A 19618-nucleotide genomic window follows, 5' to 3' on the forward strand; every position below is an offset into this window, starting at 1 on the left:
AATTTCAAAGCTCAAAGTAGTCTGCACAGCCTTCAAATAGGTTAAAACATTAATTATGATAAACCTCACTAACTGCATGTCAAATATTTTGAAATCAATGACAGTCTTTGAGCCATATTTCAATAACATATACAATTACCCATACGAATACAATCAGATTGCTAATAACCTTCCAGAAAAAAAAATACACCCACAAAATGGATGCGTCATATTTTGGAGATTAGCTTAAACTGTGTGAATTAGAATAGTTTTTCTGACTTAAATAAACAGTATTTAAAGGACTCAACTAAACTAAATATTTGTCTGCCTTGGTATGCTTTGAACATTCATACCGATGCTGCCTTGCCACGGCAGGAGCCTTGTGAATATTCATATGGGTGCGGGGTCCGTGCAGCTGGATGCGTGTTTGGGGCGGGATTTGCTACTGCGCATCCTGTGAGGTACTACACTTGGAGATTACCGAGAAATCTTAAGTGTTCTCATGATGGATCACTATGCTTCATCTAACTAACTAGGCTAATGTGGATCAATATACATCAGTGAGGTTAATATGCTATGAATCATTTAAGGAAGCTGCAGCTAGTAGCACATACATTCCTAACCACTACCCACAAACATGGTAGGACTAACCTCAAACCACACACATGTACGCATGCACACTTACTAAAATGAGCAAATACTCAACTAATCTGTACAAATAAGCCCAAAAGTTGGAAAATCCTACCCAGACATGGAAATAACTGCCCATCCCAAACCACAGTTGTAGTAGGAAGCTCAGACAATACACAGATAAATTCCAGTACTGCACAACATTATACCCCTTAAGGAAAAATGCAATAGAAGTACACTAAACATGTACTTCCTATTTCTTCCTCAATGTGCATGTGAAATACATCAGCTGAGAATGAGTAATTCATCACAGAAACATCTATCAGAAGTAATAAAAGACATACATACCTGTAATATTCAGCTGCTGTCTGGTTCAATTATATTAGTTTTGATGCTGCAAGCAGTCTTCTACCATGATGGTTATCTATCCCTAATACATTCCTCAAATTTGTCTAAATTCATAATTCTTCCTTTCATAAAAAATCAACCATTTTTGTTATAAATATAGAACAAAAAAAATAAGCAATATAAAAAGATTGCACTAAACTCTCTTCCAACTTTTCCTTGTGACAGTAAGTTCTCAAATGAGACCAAAATCCTTTAGGAAGTTGGAATCAGGCCCCACCAATAAAGCCTTTGTACAACGTCTCATACACTGAAACTGTAATCCTTTCAGGGAGAAGCACTTGATAGTAAGGAAATCTTTCAGTCCTACGAAGAGAACACTGTCTCCACTGCCTCATCAAAATTAATGGACACATTTTCACCTCATTTCACACGTTTTGTGGAATTCTCTTTGCTACTGAAATGTTTTCAAGTAACTATCACACTCTGACTTGTAGCCATCAACGATGAAACCAAGATAACACTTTTTACTTATTAAGACTTTTTAATATCACATATTGTAGCATTTAGTAAGTATATTGCCATTACTTGTACAAATTTTACTTGGCATATAAGCACAAAATGTTAGTTAAAGTGTAGTTGATGGTTTAAATTGTAAAAGCTGTGTGTTTTCGTGAATACTAAGACGAACAAATTTCAACAAAATGTTTAATGGTACTGAATGTTAGCACTAGATGCAAAAGGTAAATGGCAGCCTGAACAGATAATTTGAAAGCAATTATATTTCCCTGTATTCCATATACTTGAATGTGTGGTCATCATAATCCTCTCAACCTCTTAGTGCTAGAAATCTGGACAGAGCCTAAAATGGGTAGAGAGCAAAGGCCCAAAAATAGAGACAGATTTTAAATATTACTCTTATAAACTCTGTCTGTCATTATCATGTAATTTCAATCCTGATTGATTTGACAGAAAATCATAAATTTATGATAAACACACAAAAATAAAAGGTAAAAATCTGGACAGCCCATAAAAATCTAAACCACTGAGAGATATGTTCACTGACCTTCAGTGGCAGATGACAAATAATGAAAAGACGAGTGTAACCATTCATCTTTACTGAGATTTCTGATTCTTTTCTGTGAATGAATTCACTGCTAGAGTTGACGCATGCATAATGATTAGGTACATTCCATACCCATACATAGATGTGTGTGTGTGTGTGTGTGTGTGTGTGTGTGTGTGTGTATCTCCCTGGCATGCAGTGTGATTATGATGGCTGTGAATGGGTGTAGGTATCAAATCCCATTCTGGTATTCAAAATCTCCAGCAAGGAAACACCAAACAAATATTTGGTGTGTTAATTGTGTGCTTACCTTCAATGCCTTGCATATAAGTCAGTCTATGACCCTAATTTACTGGAAATGTTGCATATCCACAAGTCAAATGGTATACGGGTTACTTGCTCTAAAGACCTTAACCTAGTATCTGACATTAATAGAACCTGCAATGCGGGACAGATTTATTTCCCAGAGGTTAGCACACTTTGGAATGGACTTCTTACTTCATGTCAAACAGAGTACTTCACTGGCCCTCTTCAAACGCAAGCTGAATGATTGGATGGAAAACCGTAAATTCACTCCAGGGGGTTCCACCTGTGTCCCTCTTGGACAGGGGCAATTTGTGCTGATTTTTGAAATAAGGATAGAACTTGGCGAGGCTTGTAAGGGCCCTAGGTCCATTAGCTTTGTAACTTCCTGTGCCTTGAAAGGCAACACTGTTTATGTTGGTAAAGCCTGTATCTGTAGCATTTACCATACAGCTGTCTCACTCTGGCACAGCCACCAGGTACTTGGTGCAGATTCTACTTTGACCACCATGCCTCTGTGGCTGCTATTAAATGCTTCTACCTTACACAGCTTATCCTTTGCTAAACTATCTTCAACTTCCAAATAAGTCATACTTTTACTGTATTCATCCTTTATTAGGCCCATCATTGAAAACAGTGCCCTAATTGGCACATACCTCACAAAGTATTGAAAGCAACTTATAATACTTCAATGTTTCCTCAACAAAAAAATCTCATGTCTCACTAACCCTAGCTACTCTGATAGACATGTCTCTCTACAAAGTGTTCTACCCATTCCTGGGGGTGTTATGCCCATTAAGGTTCCTGTGCTATGAATGACTCAGCACTCTAAGATCACAGTCACTACAATAAAACTAGTTGTAAACCTATAGTATCACAACAACAATACCAGACAGCATGACAAGTACCTTACCCAATGCATTCCACATTTCTGAAATAGGTTGACTTTACATGTGCTTCCCTTGCAACCTTTATAACCAGTTTGGATAATTATAAGAATTCAGGACAAAACAAAAACAGCAAATTCATTTTTTTCAACAAGGGGTTGTTTTCCCCTCCTAGAAGAAAAGTAATTAGTAATTTTTTTCAGTCTTTTGTAGATGAAATCAGAGTTTCATTTTTTTGACTTTGTTATATCTACCAGCAGGGAAAACTACTAATGGAGTCTGTGTATGTTATGTACTGCCTGACTAACATACAATAAATTAATAAATAATAAAAATGTATTACATAAGTCAGCTGTAGTTCATAATACATTTTTTTCAGCCAGTTTAGGTCTAAGGATAGGTCTAAGTAATTTACTCACAAAACATACTCGTACCCAAATTTGTCTCAGCATAGGCCTCAGCTTTAGTAAGCAATCTCATTAAATGACAAAGAAGAACATTCACAAGTGGTGATCTTTAAATATGTGCAAACTGGTCCCTGTGCAATACAAACGGAAGCTATTAGCACATTATTTTAGCTTTCGTCTACCATCACCACTAGTTACAACACAAAAAGACAGCCGTGAGGGGATTCACACCTAGATTTCTGTGAAGATTCTGAGCATCATAAGTAACCCTCGTCCATCTTGTTATTGAAGCCTTGCTACTAAATATTATTTGTGTATGTGTATGTGTGCTCATGTGTGTGCATATACATATTTCTTTAATTTAATTTATTGAAACAAAAAGTAATCAATATTCAGTCAAAAATCATAAAGGGCCAATACATATGCACATATGCACTTCTCAGGTCTCACAGATTTAGGGGAATACATCTAATTTGTTCTCAAGCCTTTGTTCTATCCCCCCTAAATTTGGAAATTATTTTGAGTTAAGGGCACCCGATAAGAGTACCTAATATGGAAGCTTCTCCATAATTATTTTTCTTTGTACTTACTTCCAAGGTAAAAGTTGAAAGACATAAGACATGACACATACATGCACATGTTGATTGTGCTAACACATATGCAGCTATTTACCACATTAAAAGAGTGGGACACTTTTTCCATGTTTTCAGGCTCCAGATTGTTACAGAACAAAAAAAATTCATGTTTGTTATATTCCTTTGCAATAACTTTTTACAATTAAAAAATGAGTACACTCATCAAAACAAATAAAATGTCTCCACCTGTCTAATCAATAAAAAGGGTCTGTTGCCATGGATATGAACTTTTCCACTATCTCCCTTACCAGCTTGGTGGATATGGGCATCCTGAGGCAATGTAGAAATTGCCTCATGTTTACTGGCAACGAGTTAATTCTAAAACAAACATATGGTATGTGAGAGATGTATTTACACAATGTCACTGGAGGCAAAGCTCTCATATCCAGCATCCAGCAAGAAGCCATTTACTACTGGTATGTCACAGGGCTCACTGCCGGGACCACTCCTACTGTGAATAAGGTTGTCAGTAATACACACTCTGCATCTATCACACATTTCAAGGCAGACACATAGACCCATATATGCTGAGGCACTTACATGTAACCTACTTAAACCCCAAAGACCTCCTAGATGAAGTTTCACAACAAACTCCCTCAACAACCCTGAATGCACTCTTTTACAACAATATCCACATCAGCACATATGGCTACATTTCATAGAGCCTCTACTTCTAAGCCCATATGGCAAGCCACCACAGAATCCAGCATTCTAGTCACTGGAGAGTAGACTCATAGGTACATGCGTTCATAGGAGGGTGCTAGGCTAATTGTCCTAGGGTCTTTATAAGCCTAGCCATGTTATACCCTTGTTCCCATATTGATCTTGTTGTATGGTCTATATTTGAAGTGCGACTTTATGAACAGCTTCAGTTGCCCCTGTCCAAGAGGGATAGAGGTGACACACACACACAAATAAATATCTATAGACACACATGTACACCCGTGCACACACACACATACACATTAAATTGCTAAAATAATAGGATTTTGTGTGAAGGGCAGGTCATGCCTACTGAATCTGGTAATTTCTTTGAGAAAGTCATTAAGGCAATGGAGGAGGGTAAAACAGTGCACACCACCTAGCTCAACCTGGCCAAGGCATTTGACACAATTCCCCAGTCAGGTATTATAAATAAACTTACAAAACTGGGTATAAATCCCTATGTTATCAGATGGATAACAAATTGGCTCCTAGACAGGACACGTGGCTAAAGTGGGTGAATCCAAATCCAGCAAGAAGCCATTTACTACTGGTATGTCACACTGCCGGGACCACTCCTATTTGTAATATACTTCTCTGAAGTCAAGGCTAATGTGGAAGGCATCTGAATGACAAAGTCTGCTGATGACTGCAAGGTAGGGGCAATCACTGAATCTCCCAATGATGTAGTGTAGATATCCTTCAAGAGAGTCTAGATCAGACAAATCGTTGGTGTCAGAATCATGGCCTAAAACTAAATGCATAAAAATGCATTATCATACCCTTTGGAAGTCATATACCACTGCAAATAACTTGAATCACTAATGTGTCCTGAGAGTGGACTTAGAGGTGAGAGATTTAGGTAGGCTGACAGATAGTAGCCTGAACTCTGACCACCATGTGTCTAAAGTGGCGAGGAAATCTTTTATGTGGCACAGCTTATAAGTAAAGTTATGGCATCCAGATCCAAGGAAATTATAGGCCATGGAATGTAAGCATCATCATAGACCTCTTAAATAAAGACATAAGCAACCTCCAAACCCTGGATCCAACCCAGTTTGTCTTTGTTATGGGCATATCCTGCCTGTTAAACCTAATGGATTCCTTCAGACATGTGACCAGGGCCACTGACAAGGGCATATATGTGTACAAAGCATCCCTTGACTTGGCAAAGGACTTTGACACAATACCATCCTCAGCCATTACCGATTAATTTATCCAACTGAATGTAAACCCCTTTGTTGTAAGATGAGTAGCAAACTGGCTCACAAACTGGTCACACACTGTCAAGGTGGCTGACTCTACATCAACCAACAGACCTGTCACTAGCAGGGTGCTACAAGGGTGCGTGCTGGGCCCCCTACTGCTTGGTATATACTTCTCAGAGGTTCAGGGCCAAACAAAGGGGCTGTGGCTGATCAAGTTTGCAGATGACTGCAAACTGGGTGTAGCCATTGAATCCCCAAATTATGTCAGTGTACTTCAGGAGAGTCTTACACAGACCAATGACAGTTGTCTCAGTCTGAATTCAAAGAAATGCATCACCATTCCCCTCAGTAAAAACATTGTCCCTTCATACTCTGATGGCATTCTTACTTTGTGCCAGTAATCAAAGAGCTTCAATCCCTACCAATAGCACCAGTAAGGGATGGCCGCTAAGAGCAAAAATAATTACACACATTATTGCCAAACACAGCTCCCCACAGTAAACACAATTTCCCTTAAGAGCACATGGTTAACAGCTGCCAGCTCTGGGGTTGGACTCACTTTCTCTCTCTCCCGACCCTTAACAATGTCACCTTGATACCTTGGAGCACTGTGTCCCTGGTCCCAATATCTGACACACATACACACACACACACACACACACACACATACACACACACACACACACACTTTGATATTTAGTTCACACACACACACACACACACACACACACACACACACACACACACACACACACACACACACACACACAGAGGAAAGGATGGCATAGATGTACCAGCTGTGTCCCCTTCTGCCCAAACCTCAAGGGTGACTGCTGACACCAGTCAGCTACTCAAGGCTGTTATAAGGGTGCCCAATTAAACTGTGTACAGTTAATACCAATGGTAGAGTGTGTGACCAAAGCAGAAAGGCTATCAGGAGTGGCCACAGTGTCACTAAAATAAACATGAGCACTCTCAAGCTGTTAAAAGTATTCTCTAAAAGACCAGCCACAATGAAAGATAATAAAAAATATTTAATAATAAATAATAGATAGGAAATACAAGAAAAATAACACAGTTGGATACGTCTCACATACACAGAAACAATGCTCAACTAATCTCACTATATTTCCTGACTAAGCTAAAGAATTACTGTTCCCTGATTACTTACTAAAGCAAGGCAAGACGATAAAGGCTAAGCTGATTACTCCAAAGGCAAGATGAAGTGTCTCTCCCTCTGTGAATGGCTGAGATCTCTCTCGGTGAATGTCTGAGGTTACCCTCTGAGAATGTATGAGATACCTGTCAGAGATCATTCCTTATCACTTTCCATGCTTACTGCTGCTGCGAGAGTTCAGAGCTATTCCGCATTGCTATCTAGAGAAATCATTACAGATTTACATTATATCTTGTCACCTGACTCTAGTACAAGACACACCCAGAGCTTTGTTAAGATCTCTGATGCATCATCTGAAAGGTATAAAACAATTTCAAAATCAGCTGGACTGAGATTAGTTAAATATATCACTGTCTGGAATTCATACAGATCTGTTTTCTGTCTAGCCAGACCCACTGTTGATGCATTTTTATCACAAGCAACTTTACAAATACATTTTAACACAAACATCTGCACAAATCAGTGTAAAAGTCAAATGACATAACATTATTTACAAAATGCCACATAATTATGCTGGCATATGTTACACATACTTTGCCATTCTCTCCCCGAAATGGCATTATCTCATATCATCTCACACACACACACACACACACACACACACACACACACACACACACACACACACACACACACACACACACACTATCAAATTAACAATACCCTTTGTACTTATGAAGTGGTAATGGATCTGGGATCACAAGTAGATTGCAAACTTAACTTTGACCACCATGTGTCTACTATAATAATGAAGGCTTTCTATATAGCACACTTGATTAGCAAAGGCATCACCTCTACAGCAAAGGAGGTTATAACCCCCCTATACTCGTCACTGTTCAGGCCGATAATTGAGTATAACGCTTCTTTTGACATGTACTGTACAAAGCACCTGCAGCAATTGAAGAGACCTCAGCATTTTCTAACAAAGAAGATCAAAGTACTCCAGCACTTGCCTGAAACAGACCAACTAAAGCCCCTGTCACTATACTCTGTATTGTATAGACCTCTCAGTGGAGAATTATCCCTCGCTTAAGAGCAAACTCCAACCCTAACCTAATGAACTTCCTGCACATCTGCAAATCAAACAGGACTAGAGCTACCTGCTCCAGGCACATAATTATGTCTTGTGGCATGAATAGGATGTGCTGGAGGGACAGATTTGTCTCCTAGTAACTGCCATGTCTTTGGAATAGGCTCCCAGTTCATTTGAAGCAGAAAACCTCTATGATACTGTTCAAAATGAACCTGGATGGGGCACCCTAAGTTCTTACTAGGGAATAGTACCCACATCCCTCCTGGACATGGGCAGTATTTAGTAAGTACAATCCCTGGGTATTGACTAGAGTATCTCTGGTATTACATTGGGATGAAATGGCTAGGCTTGAAATGACCTTTGGGTCGATAGCCTATTAACCTCCAATGACCCTATATACCAAAGTCATTCAAACCCTAGGACAATGATAATTATGAAAATGGAGGCATGAATGGCTAGGCTTAAAAAGGTTCTTTGGCCATTAGCTAAGTAAGTTCTTATGATTGCATCAGGGTTTTCTACAGTGAGTTGAAAATGCGTGAAATTGTTTTCCTTAGAAAGCTGTTAAACAAAAACATGTTGGAATCCAGAAGTACAAATAATAACCAAAATCTGTTATAGAGGGATATAGAAAAAAAGGTCAGAAACTGATTAGCAATGAGCTTCTTTTTAGAAAAGATGCACCTTAATTAAAGTTTAATTTTTCTGGTCTTGTTATATCTACCAGCAGGGAAAACTACTAATAGGAGTTTATGTATGTTATGTACTGCCTGATTAACATAAACTAAATAAATAATAAAAATGCATTACTTAGCTTAGCTGTAGTTCATAACACATTTTTCAGTCACTTTAGGTCTAAATCATTTAGTCACATATTCATACCATTTTTTTTTCGAAGCATGGGCCTGAGCTTTAGCAAGGAATCTCATTAAATGTGAGAGAAGAGCAATCACAAGTGATCATCTTTAAATGTGTGCAGACTGATCCGTGTACAACACAAAAACTATTAGCACATAATTTTAGCCTTTATCTACCATCACTAGTTACGACACAAAAAGCACAGCCAGTTGGGGGTGGGGGATTCACAGCTCGGTTTCTGCGATGATACTGAATACCATTTGTAATCCTCCTCCATCTTCTTATTGAACTCTTGCTACTAAATATTTCATGTGTGTGTGTGTGTGTGTGTGTGTGTGTGTGTGTGTGTGTGTGTGTGTGTGTGTGTGTGTGTGTGTGTGTGTGACTGTGTATAATTGTATGTATGCATATATGTATTTATTTAATTTAATGAAACCAAAAAGTAATCAATTTCCAGATATAAACCATAAAGGTCTATTACACATGCACACAAGCACCTCAGAGATCTCCTGAATTTGGAGGATCACATCTAATTTGTTCTCAAACTTTGGTTCCATCGCTCCTACATTTAGAAAGTATTAATAATTGGCTTAGTTTCTGGTGTCATTCCAAGGGGGTGCAGTATTTGTCAGCATGGAAGGAGATGGTCAACAGACCACACTGCTTTGCCAGGGATGGTCTGTACCTTTCCTCTCTAGGCCTTTGAATATTAACTAAAACATTTTCTTCCCCCATACTGCCTTTTTTTAGTCAATGCCAAACTGAAAGTACTTCCGAAGTAGCAAATCCAAACCAAGAAAATCCGAAGGTGTTACTGCTCAAGGCTAGGAGACTAAACAAAAACTTCACTACCTAGAAGCCCTCTTTACCCTAAAGAATGCTGATGTATGTGAGGTCACTTAGATATGGTTTAAAGCCACAGATACAGACCAGTTACCACACAGACAGGGACTAAAGGAGGAGGTGTCTCGATTTCCATAATAGATATACCTCAAGGCTGGTCAAACAGGATGCACTTGAGCCTCTCCACATTTAGATCACCATAGGCAAAACTCCATACCATTTCCTTGCAAGCTGTATGCCCCCTCTAAGACCCAGGAAAACCATAACATGTATTTAATCTTCAACACGCTTAAAATTGCTTCTCTGGCAAAGCAGTGAAGCGTGTTTAAGCTTAAATACATGCCCCTCTAAGACCCAGGAAAACCATACATGTATTTCAGCTTAAACACTCTTCACTGGTTTGCCAGCGATGGCCCCCACCTGTCACCACTGGAATTCTGGATCCTGGTCAAGGCTCTTGCCTCCCCCATTGTGCGTGTTTTAGGCAATGTCCCAAAGACAAACCTTCCAACATAAAAGATCTGTCAAAAAGCAAATTGAAGGTTATGCTGCTTAACGCTAGGAGCCTTACCCTGAAAATGCACACACTGGAGGCTCTCCTTGCACTGGAAGATGCCAATGTCTGTGCGGTCACGAAAACTTGGTTCAGGGCTACAGAGAGCACCCCTGTCTAACCGGGCTATACCTCATTCCACACATTCTGACCCCAAAATGAGGTTGGAAGACTAAGGCTGGTGAAGTTGCTATCTTCATTAAGGACAGGCACACCTCCAGACTGATTTGCCAGCATGATGCACTGGAACTACTCCAGGTGCAACTGACAGTTGGCAAGACACCCATCCAAGTTATAGCCAGACCCCAAAATGAGGTCGGAAGACTAAGGCTGGTGGAGTCGCTATCTTCATTAAGGACAGGCACACCTCCAGACTGATTTGCCAGCATGACACACTGGAACTACTCCAGGTGCAAATGACAGTTGGCAAGACACCCATCCTAGTTATAGCCAGCTATAGACCCCTGTCTATGATTCAGGACACCAACTCCACTTACCTGTATCTACTTGACTCCATCAAGGTTCCGCCTAACACCCCGATCCTTGGTGACTTCAACTACCCCACCATAGACTTGGTGGCCTGTTCCTGCACTAATGGACTGACTCAATGATTCCTTGACTTCATCAACTCTAACGTGCTAGACCAGCTTGTCTCATCTCCCACAAGGGGAGATAACATTCTGGACTTGGTTCTCACCAACATGGGTGACCGATCATTAGACTGTCTCATTTGAAGTTTCTGTCCCACCTAACCTTACCAGCTATAATCAAGCTAAAAAACTTCTCAAAAACTGACTACAACCTCCTAAGGGAGGGTATATGTAGCTTCACACCACCAACCTCCTCAGAGGATGCAGACAACTATGCTGAGCAGTATGCCAGTGCAATATACAAGCACCTTTACAACTGCATGGACTCAGCCATACCCAACAGAACTAAAACCTGCTCCTCAAGGAAACACAAACCTATCTGCTGGACATCCTCTATCAACAGGCTTTACCAAAAAAAAAGGAAGAATGTGTTGTCCAAGGGTAAAAAGGAACAAATTCCACATTGGAAAAACTCCCTCCTTAGACTCTACAAGCAAATTAAATCACTAGTGGAAAGCTCCAAAGCCAATTATGAATTGCAACTAGCCTCTGAAACAAAGGCAAACCACAAAGCCTTCTTCAGTTACGTCAGGAACCTCCATAGCAAAGCCCAGTTTGTTCTGAAGTAGTACTTAAACGGTATCACTTACACTGATCCCTGTTAACTTAGCCAACCTGCTGGCAGATCGACTCAGCGCAAACTTCACCCCCTGCTCCCCCAAGGCCCTTTTGACATCCCTGATACTTGTCCCACACCTCACATCTCCATAGATTAACTATTAAAGGCCCTATCCAAGGCAAAGAACACAGCTTCCATGGGACCTGATAGTATCCCAGGCTGTATTCTGCATCATCTCCAGCAAAAACTGGCTTCTCCATTGAGCACACTATTCAACCACAGCCTAAGTACAGGCTTCATTCCAGCAGAGTGGAGAATTGCCATTGTTATCACCTTGCACAAAAGTGGTACCACTACTGACCCTGAAAACTATCGCCCCATTAGCATGACAAGTCTGATCTGTAAATCCATGGAGCATATTATTATGGATCTCATAAACAAGGACACAGGCAATCTCCAAGCACTTGACCCCACCCTGTTCAGATTCGTAAAGGGCACATCTTGCCTGTTGAACCTGGTTGACTTCTTTGAGACAGTCACCAAGGCCGTGGATGAGGGAAAGTCAGTATATACAGCCTTCCTTGACTTGGACAAATCCTTTGCACAATCCCCCACTCTGGCATCATCAAAAAGCTACCACAACTGGCTATAAGTCCCTATCTCATCAGGTGGGTGGCCAGCTGGCTCACAGACAGGACCCTCAAGGTCAAAGTAGGTGCCCCCACCAACGATAGCAGACCTGTTACTAGTGGAGTTCCTGAGGGATCTGTCTGGGACCTCCACTGTTCGGCTTCTACTTCTCAGAGGTCCAGGCAAAGACAAAAGGCCTGTGGCTGACCAAGAATGTAGATGACTGTAATTTGGGTGCTGTCATTGACTCACTAAATGATGTTAACATAATGCAAGAGGGTCTCACAACAACTAAAGACTGGTGCCAAAGTCATGGACTCAACCTAATTGCAAAAAAAAATATCACCATACTATTCAGCAAAAACACAGCCCCTACTGATAACATCAATGGCAACCCCCTAAGCACACAACCTGTGGTGAGAGACCTGGGTAGTCAGGTTGATAACAACCTCACATTTGACCATCATGTAGCAGCAGTGGTCAGAAAAGCCTTTTACTTTGTTCATCTCATAAGTAAAGGGATTGCATCTAGAAAAAGTTGAATTCAGTACAGCCTAAAAAACATCATTTCCTAAAAAAAATACCCAACTACACCCCACCCCCAGAAAAAAAAAAAAAAGAAAATGAACCTTCATTTCCCACAAGATGTTCCCAGGCAATGCCTGAAATTAGTACTCTGTGATGAATGCATTGCCATGTAAATAAAGTCAAGCAAATGAATAAATGCATTGAATCAATTAAGACATTTTAAGCAATCCATCATTTAAGCTTCTAATTAAATGAAATGAAAACAAGCCAGCAGAAATGTAAATATTAAGCACAAAATATATTTGCACAAGTTGTCTCATCAGGGGCCACTCGTGTGTAAAAACAATCCCATTAAGTGGTAAAGAGCAATCCTAAGTGCTGGTCTTTGAATTCATGTGAAGAGGTTTCTGTACAAGTCCAACCCATTAGCACATCATTACAGCCTGTAATCCCATCATTGCTATTTACAGCATAGATACATGGTTCCTCAAAGGGGAGAACATTCACAGCTGGATCTCTTTGAAGGAAATAAATACCACCACAGCCCTCCTAAGTCTTGAAGCCTTGCTACTAAATATACTCTGCATTCTACAAAGCCATCAGTTTCTTTCCAGTCATAAAGGTACAATCAGACAGAGCTAGCAAAGAAATACAGACAGGATAAAAACTAGTATATATATATATATATATATCAATATATATATATATATATATATATATAATATATATATATATATATATATATATATATATATATATATATATATATATATATATATATATATATATATATACATATACATACATGTGTGTGTACACACACACACAATGTGTGTGCATTTGTATCAAAAATTGATTTAACATAACCACATTCCCTTCACTTGTTTATGCTCAGCCCTTATATAAACTTTGCCTAGTCTTAACTAGACATTATGCACAGCAGGCCAAGTGAGACTTTCCTGGTAAACAAATGTCAAAATAATAAAGTATTCCACACCTCTTCTCTAAGTCTGACAAGGTGTTTGAGTTTGGTGAAAAGACATTCAGTTTTGATTGGGTTACAGGGTCTATTTTTGATGAGGAAGTACATGCCTTGAAGGTTGTTAAGGCTTTGAGCTGGTTATCACTGCTTTGCCAATGTAGTCTCAGTACTGAGCATGCAAACGGACGTGATGCTGACTCAGGAAGTGCGGCTCATTACAATCCCCCCATCCATCCCACTAATCTTCATCTTTATACTGCCAGTTTCCCACCCACAAAGTCCCCAAAGATATCTCATTCATAAAGAAGCTGCAACTTGACATACCATAACAAAATCTATTCCACTGGAAATATAACAATCCAAGCCATACACATATTTTTCATATTTTAATTAGAGAAATCAGTCAGTTGAAATTTTTTCTTAAACATTAACAGACTGATACCTAATTATACAATATATACTTTACATATAACAGTCTAAAACATAAGTAATCCTATTAGTGTAACACAATTATTTCCATGTAATGATTTCAGTCTGTCTACTAGCAAATACCATTACTAGAAACTTAACCCCCCCACAAAAAATGAATAGAACACAGTCTTGCTAATTACCTCCTTAAGTACTTTGTGAAAATAGATTGCCCAAATAAATTACACACTTGAATACCTTACCAGCTTCTTTTCTACCACTCTCACACCAAAAATACTGCTACTTCTTAATTTCCACTTCTCCAGATATCATCATATGAACTCGGTCTTTACAGTCTACCCCTTCAAATTATTTTCTAGTATTGCAAACCATGCCATTGATTTTCACAAAGATCTTATGCCAGCATTCTGTTGTAATTAACATGGTGACATTAACTTAATGTTACCCAACCAAAATTAGACGTGTCATTAGTGCTGACAATGTGACGGCATGCTGAGGATAGTGCTGCATAATACGTATTAGTAGTTGCAAAAATGGTAATAACTTTTAAATTGAGCCAATTACACTGTGAGTGATCACATGACCCAGGGCCATCGGCATGCAGATAGCATGCCTAATACTATGCAGGTTCCCAAGTGCATCACACTGCTGTAAAGCTACAACACGGACACAGCTGGGAACCCATACAAGGTTACACAGCAAAGTGCCAGCTGAGTTTATTATGCAAGTGGGGAGGAGACTGAATAATAATGCATTCAGTAGGACAGATGGAAAGAGTGATGTGGAGGTGCTAAAGAAGTGGATTTTTTTGTAGGCCATTTTTATTTTTTCCTAAAGGAAGATAGAGGGTAAAATAGCATTGAGATGTCTTGGGTAGGAATGACATTCTAGGGAAGGATGCATGGACAAAAATCAAACTTAAGCACATAGATTGACAGAAGAGATACTGCCACATAAGGAGGGCAGCAATGGAGAGATGCAGACTGACAGAGGTTGGAAGACTGGTGATAGGAAGGCCTGAACTATAAATAAGTGATAGTGAGTGACACAGAAAGGTAGAGAGCAGAAGTCCCCATTCAAGTCCTAGCCAGGTATAGACCCCCACCCAAATGATCAACAGGACCCAATAATTCTGAGTGATCTGAACAGAAACTGGAAGAGAAAGAGGAATGTGGTTGGGAAAAGACAGACAGTCACACATTGCCTGGTTTGTCCAGAAAGGAAGGCTTTGGAGTCCCCCAAAATTGAGTAACCTTAGCAGGAGGAGCCCATTTGCTACTCTTCTTACCTTTAGTAGAAGAACTGGATTGTCTACAAACAAAGACAAGCTTAACAGAGTAGTTTCTCTGAAATTTAGACACAGGAGAAACTCTCCCAGCTTGGGATTAACCCATATGTCACTAGATGGATAGCCAACTGGCCCACCAACAGAACACACACTGTCAAAGTTGGGGAGTCCATCTCTACCAGTAGTTACCAGTGGGGTACCACAAGGATCTGTGCTAGGCCCTCTACTGTTTGGAATCATTTCTCTGAAGTCCAGGTGAAAGTAGATGGCCTGTGCCTTAACAAAATTTGCAGATGACTAAACTGGGTGTAATCACTGAGAACCCCAGTGATGTTACATACTACAGAAGGGGCTGACACAGACAAATAAGCGGTACCAAAGTCATGGACTAAAAGTAAACCTCACCCAAAAAAAGCCTTATTATTCCATTTGACAAAGTAGTAGTCCCTCCTATTTGTGATATAGATAGCAGCCCTCTAAGCTTAAACCCAGTGGTGTGAGACTTGGGAACACAGGTTGATAGCAATCTAAACTCCGATCACTGTGTGTCCATAATGGTAAGGAAAGCCTTCTACATTGTGCATCTCATAAATAAAGGAATTACATCTAAGATTAAGGAGGTTATAACACTGCTGTACTCTTCCCTTATCAGACCGTTAATTGAGTACAATGATCCCTTTTTTATGTACCTCACCATAGACCTGTAGCAAATTGAGAAGCCACAGAGGTTTCTAACAAAGATGAATGCAGGCCCTCCAAAACATGACATACATGAAAAGACTGAAAGCCCTGTCACTGTACTCTGTACCATACAGGCTGCTGAGAGGCAACCTGTGCTTGGCCTACACAGCAGTCTCTGACCTTGCCCTAATGGAAATGTTGCACATCCGCAAATCAAATGGGACAAGAGTTGCTCGCTCCAGGGATCTCAACCTAGCCTGTGACATTAACAGATATGTCTCCCAGAGATTGCTGCTCCTCTGGAATAAGCTCACACTTCACATGAAACAGAGCACCTCTATTACCCTATTTAAGAGCAACTTTGGCAATTGGATGGGTAACCATAAATTCACCTCAGGGGTGGCATCTATGTCCCTCATGGACAGGGACAGTAAGCGCTGATGATATAATCACTCTGCTAACAATGACCATCTAACTGTAATGAATTAGGGTACATGGGTTTTTTGGACAGCTAGGTTTGTAAAGGATCAAAGGCCATTAGCCCAGTAACATCCTATGAACCAGCCTATGAATCTATGTATTTATACAATGTTACTGGAGGCAGAGCTCTCACCTAAAAGCACTCACTGTCCGTAAGATTGCCAGTAATACACATGCTGCATCTATCTGATTGAATGGCTTCTGTAAAGAAGGTGTTAAAGGCATTTGCAGCTTGCTTGGTGTTTTCCTTGGTGTTGTGGTTTGACCTGGGTGAAGCAATCTATTGATGCTTGCCCAGAACTTTTGTGGATTATTCTGGTGTTTTTGTTGCATTTCTTTATAAAAATGTTTTTTATCAGAGATGAATGCTTTTTTGTGACCTTTCTCAGTTGTCTAAATGTCAGATGATCTAAGTAATTTTTGGTGGTTCTCCATGTGTTCCAGGCTTTGTTTCTGAGTAACATTTTCTGTCTGGCACCCGTGGAGAGCCAAGGGGCTGGCTTAGACCTAATTCGTAGAGTTTGTTTTGGAGCATGCTGGTCGAGGATGGTTAAGAATTTAGTGTTAAGGTATTTAACAGCATCTTAAAGTGGGAGACTTTTTAAGGAGGACCAATTGCATGCACCTAGTTCATTTTGGAATAGTTCAGGGTTGAAGTGTTTATTGGACCTTATTGTTTTACATATGGTTTTATGGGGAAAATGGGTTTTTTGCTTGATTAAGTAGGTTAATGAGTGGTCACTGATATTGTCTGGGAGAATTCCTACCTTATAAGTAAGGTGTTGTTTATTTATAAGAATCCAATCTAAGATACTTTCCTTTTTACTTGGTTTGTTAATTCTAGTTGGGGAGGAAATTAGTTGAGAGAAACCCTGGAGGTTGATGAGAGAAGTAGAATTTTCATTACTGATGCACTTCCAGTCAATATTGAATTCTCCTAGTATTACAGTTTCTTGTGGGAAGTATGGTGATAGGGAGCTAAGGATGTCCTCAAGTATACTGATATTATTCCCAGGGGGTAAGTAGATACATATGATGTAAATGGATTTAGTAGAGTTTAGCTGAAGTTTGGAAGCAAGGATTGCAGCATTGCTCTCAGGGGGTGGTTTATACTCTAGGGAGGTAACTTGTAGGCTGTTTTTAAAAAGGATAGCTACTTCCCCACCCTTCCTATTTCTGCGGTCTAACCTTATTATATTGTATCCTGGTGGGGTAATTTCAATGTCCTGAGTATAGGGTTTTAGCCATGTCTCTGAAAGGCAAGGTATGTCAAAGGATTGCTCATCCAGTAGAGTATGGAGGTGAGTAAGTTTGTTGTTAATACTACGTATATTGAGATGTGCAATATACAATGAGTTTGTGAGTTTGAAATTTGTAGGTGAGACAGGAGGGCAGGGGACAGAGTGATTGGTTATAACTGTATTGGCTGGGCCAGGAATTGGGTGAATGTCTCCATCTAGTAATGAATTGCTTTTTAGTCTAAACCAAGGGTTATAAAAATTGCAGATAAGGTATAGAGCTTTCCTAGTTTGTAGACTATTGTACTTGATGTGGGACAGTCTGTGGCATTTTGCTGGTAGGTAGCTAGGAACAGAGATTATGTTTATGTGAATGAAGTTGGTATTCAGTATTAGTGTAGTTTGTTTGGTAGAGTAGTGAGGTTTAAGGTATAGAGAATGTTCAAAGGATGTTAAGATGTAGGCAGTGGCTAAAGAAGATAGAAGGGTAGTGATAAGTAACAACTTGAATTGAGCTGTGGTAGTAAATGAAGGCATGGTAAATATTCTAGCAGATATTTAAAGGTTTAGGTGAGGTAGTTAGGCCATTACACTTTCTCATTTGTAGCTGAGATTATATATTATATTATTACAAAACATGTTACAAGTAGTAATAGATTTATTTTAAACATATGTATGCTGACAAATGGTTTCAAGTTCTAACATTTCCCACTCAGACAATTTCTCCAAAATAATTTTAATTATTTTTCCAATATAAGAACGTAGACTTTGGGTATATATGACTCTGGGTTTTTCCTAGTTCACTTTCCCTTAAAGATAGGTTTAAAAAGTGCATGTCTTCAGTACTGAGTAATATCTCTCTACTTAAATAACCTAGTATATAACAGGTATAACAGCACTGTAAGTTCACGCAGAAGTGTTACATTATTTTCAGTCATTCTTTCTCCTCCCTGTACTTTGCTTGGGTTCAGTTTGCATAGTACTTTGGCAAAATAATCTAATTTCATTATCTGATTGTACCTGGATGTTAATAGCACAAACTACTCCTCCACTACTATAGAGCCAAACTGTTTTCAAATTTATTTTTATCCCTATATCTACAATCTGCTTTTTTGAGAATAAAACTTATAATCCACATACAGGTTACTGATTTGTAAGTCTTTACTCTTACCACATCTTATATATCAGTATCTACAAAGTAGTTTCCTATTATACTAAATATCTTTATAGAAATTATCTTCAAATGTTTCCAGTTTATTTATTTCAGTTTCCATTTTTTTCTTTTTTATCTCCCATAAAGTATTTTGTTATAATGGAAATATATCTTGCCCTTGTCTGCTTAGATCATGATTATAAACATTTATTGTGTGTGTATGTATGTATAATCATTATAGGTTCATAGATTAGTACTAGGCTAACTGCCCTTGTGGGTCATTTTAAGCCTAGCCAATTATCCCATGTAAGAATCAAACCCTGCACCTTTTGTCAGTAAGGTAAACACCTTAACCATTATGCCATCCTCCCACT

This window comes from Protopterus annectens, chromosome 6.part1, assembly GCF_019279795.1.
Source record: "Protopterus annectens isolate FY-2018-M chromosome 6.part1, PAN1.0, whole genome shotgun sequence".
In the NCBI taxonomy this organism is placed as follows: Eukaryota; Metazoa; Chordata; order Ceratodontiformes; family Protopteridae; genus Protopterus; species Protopterus annectens.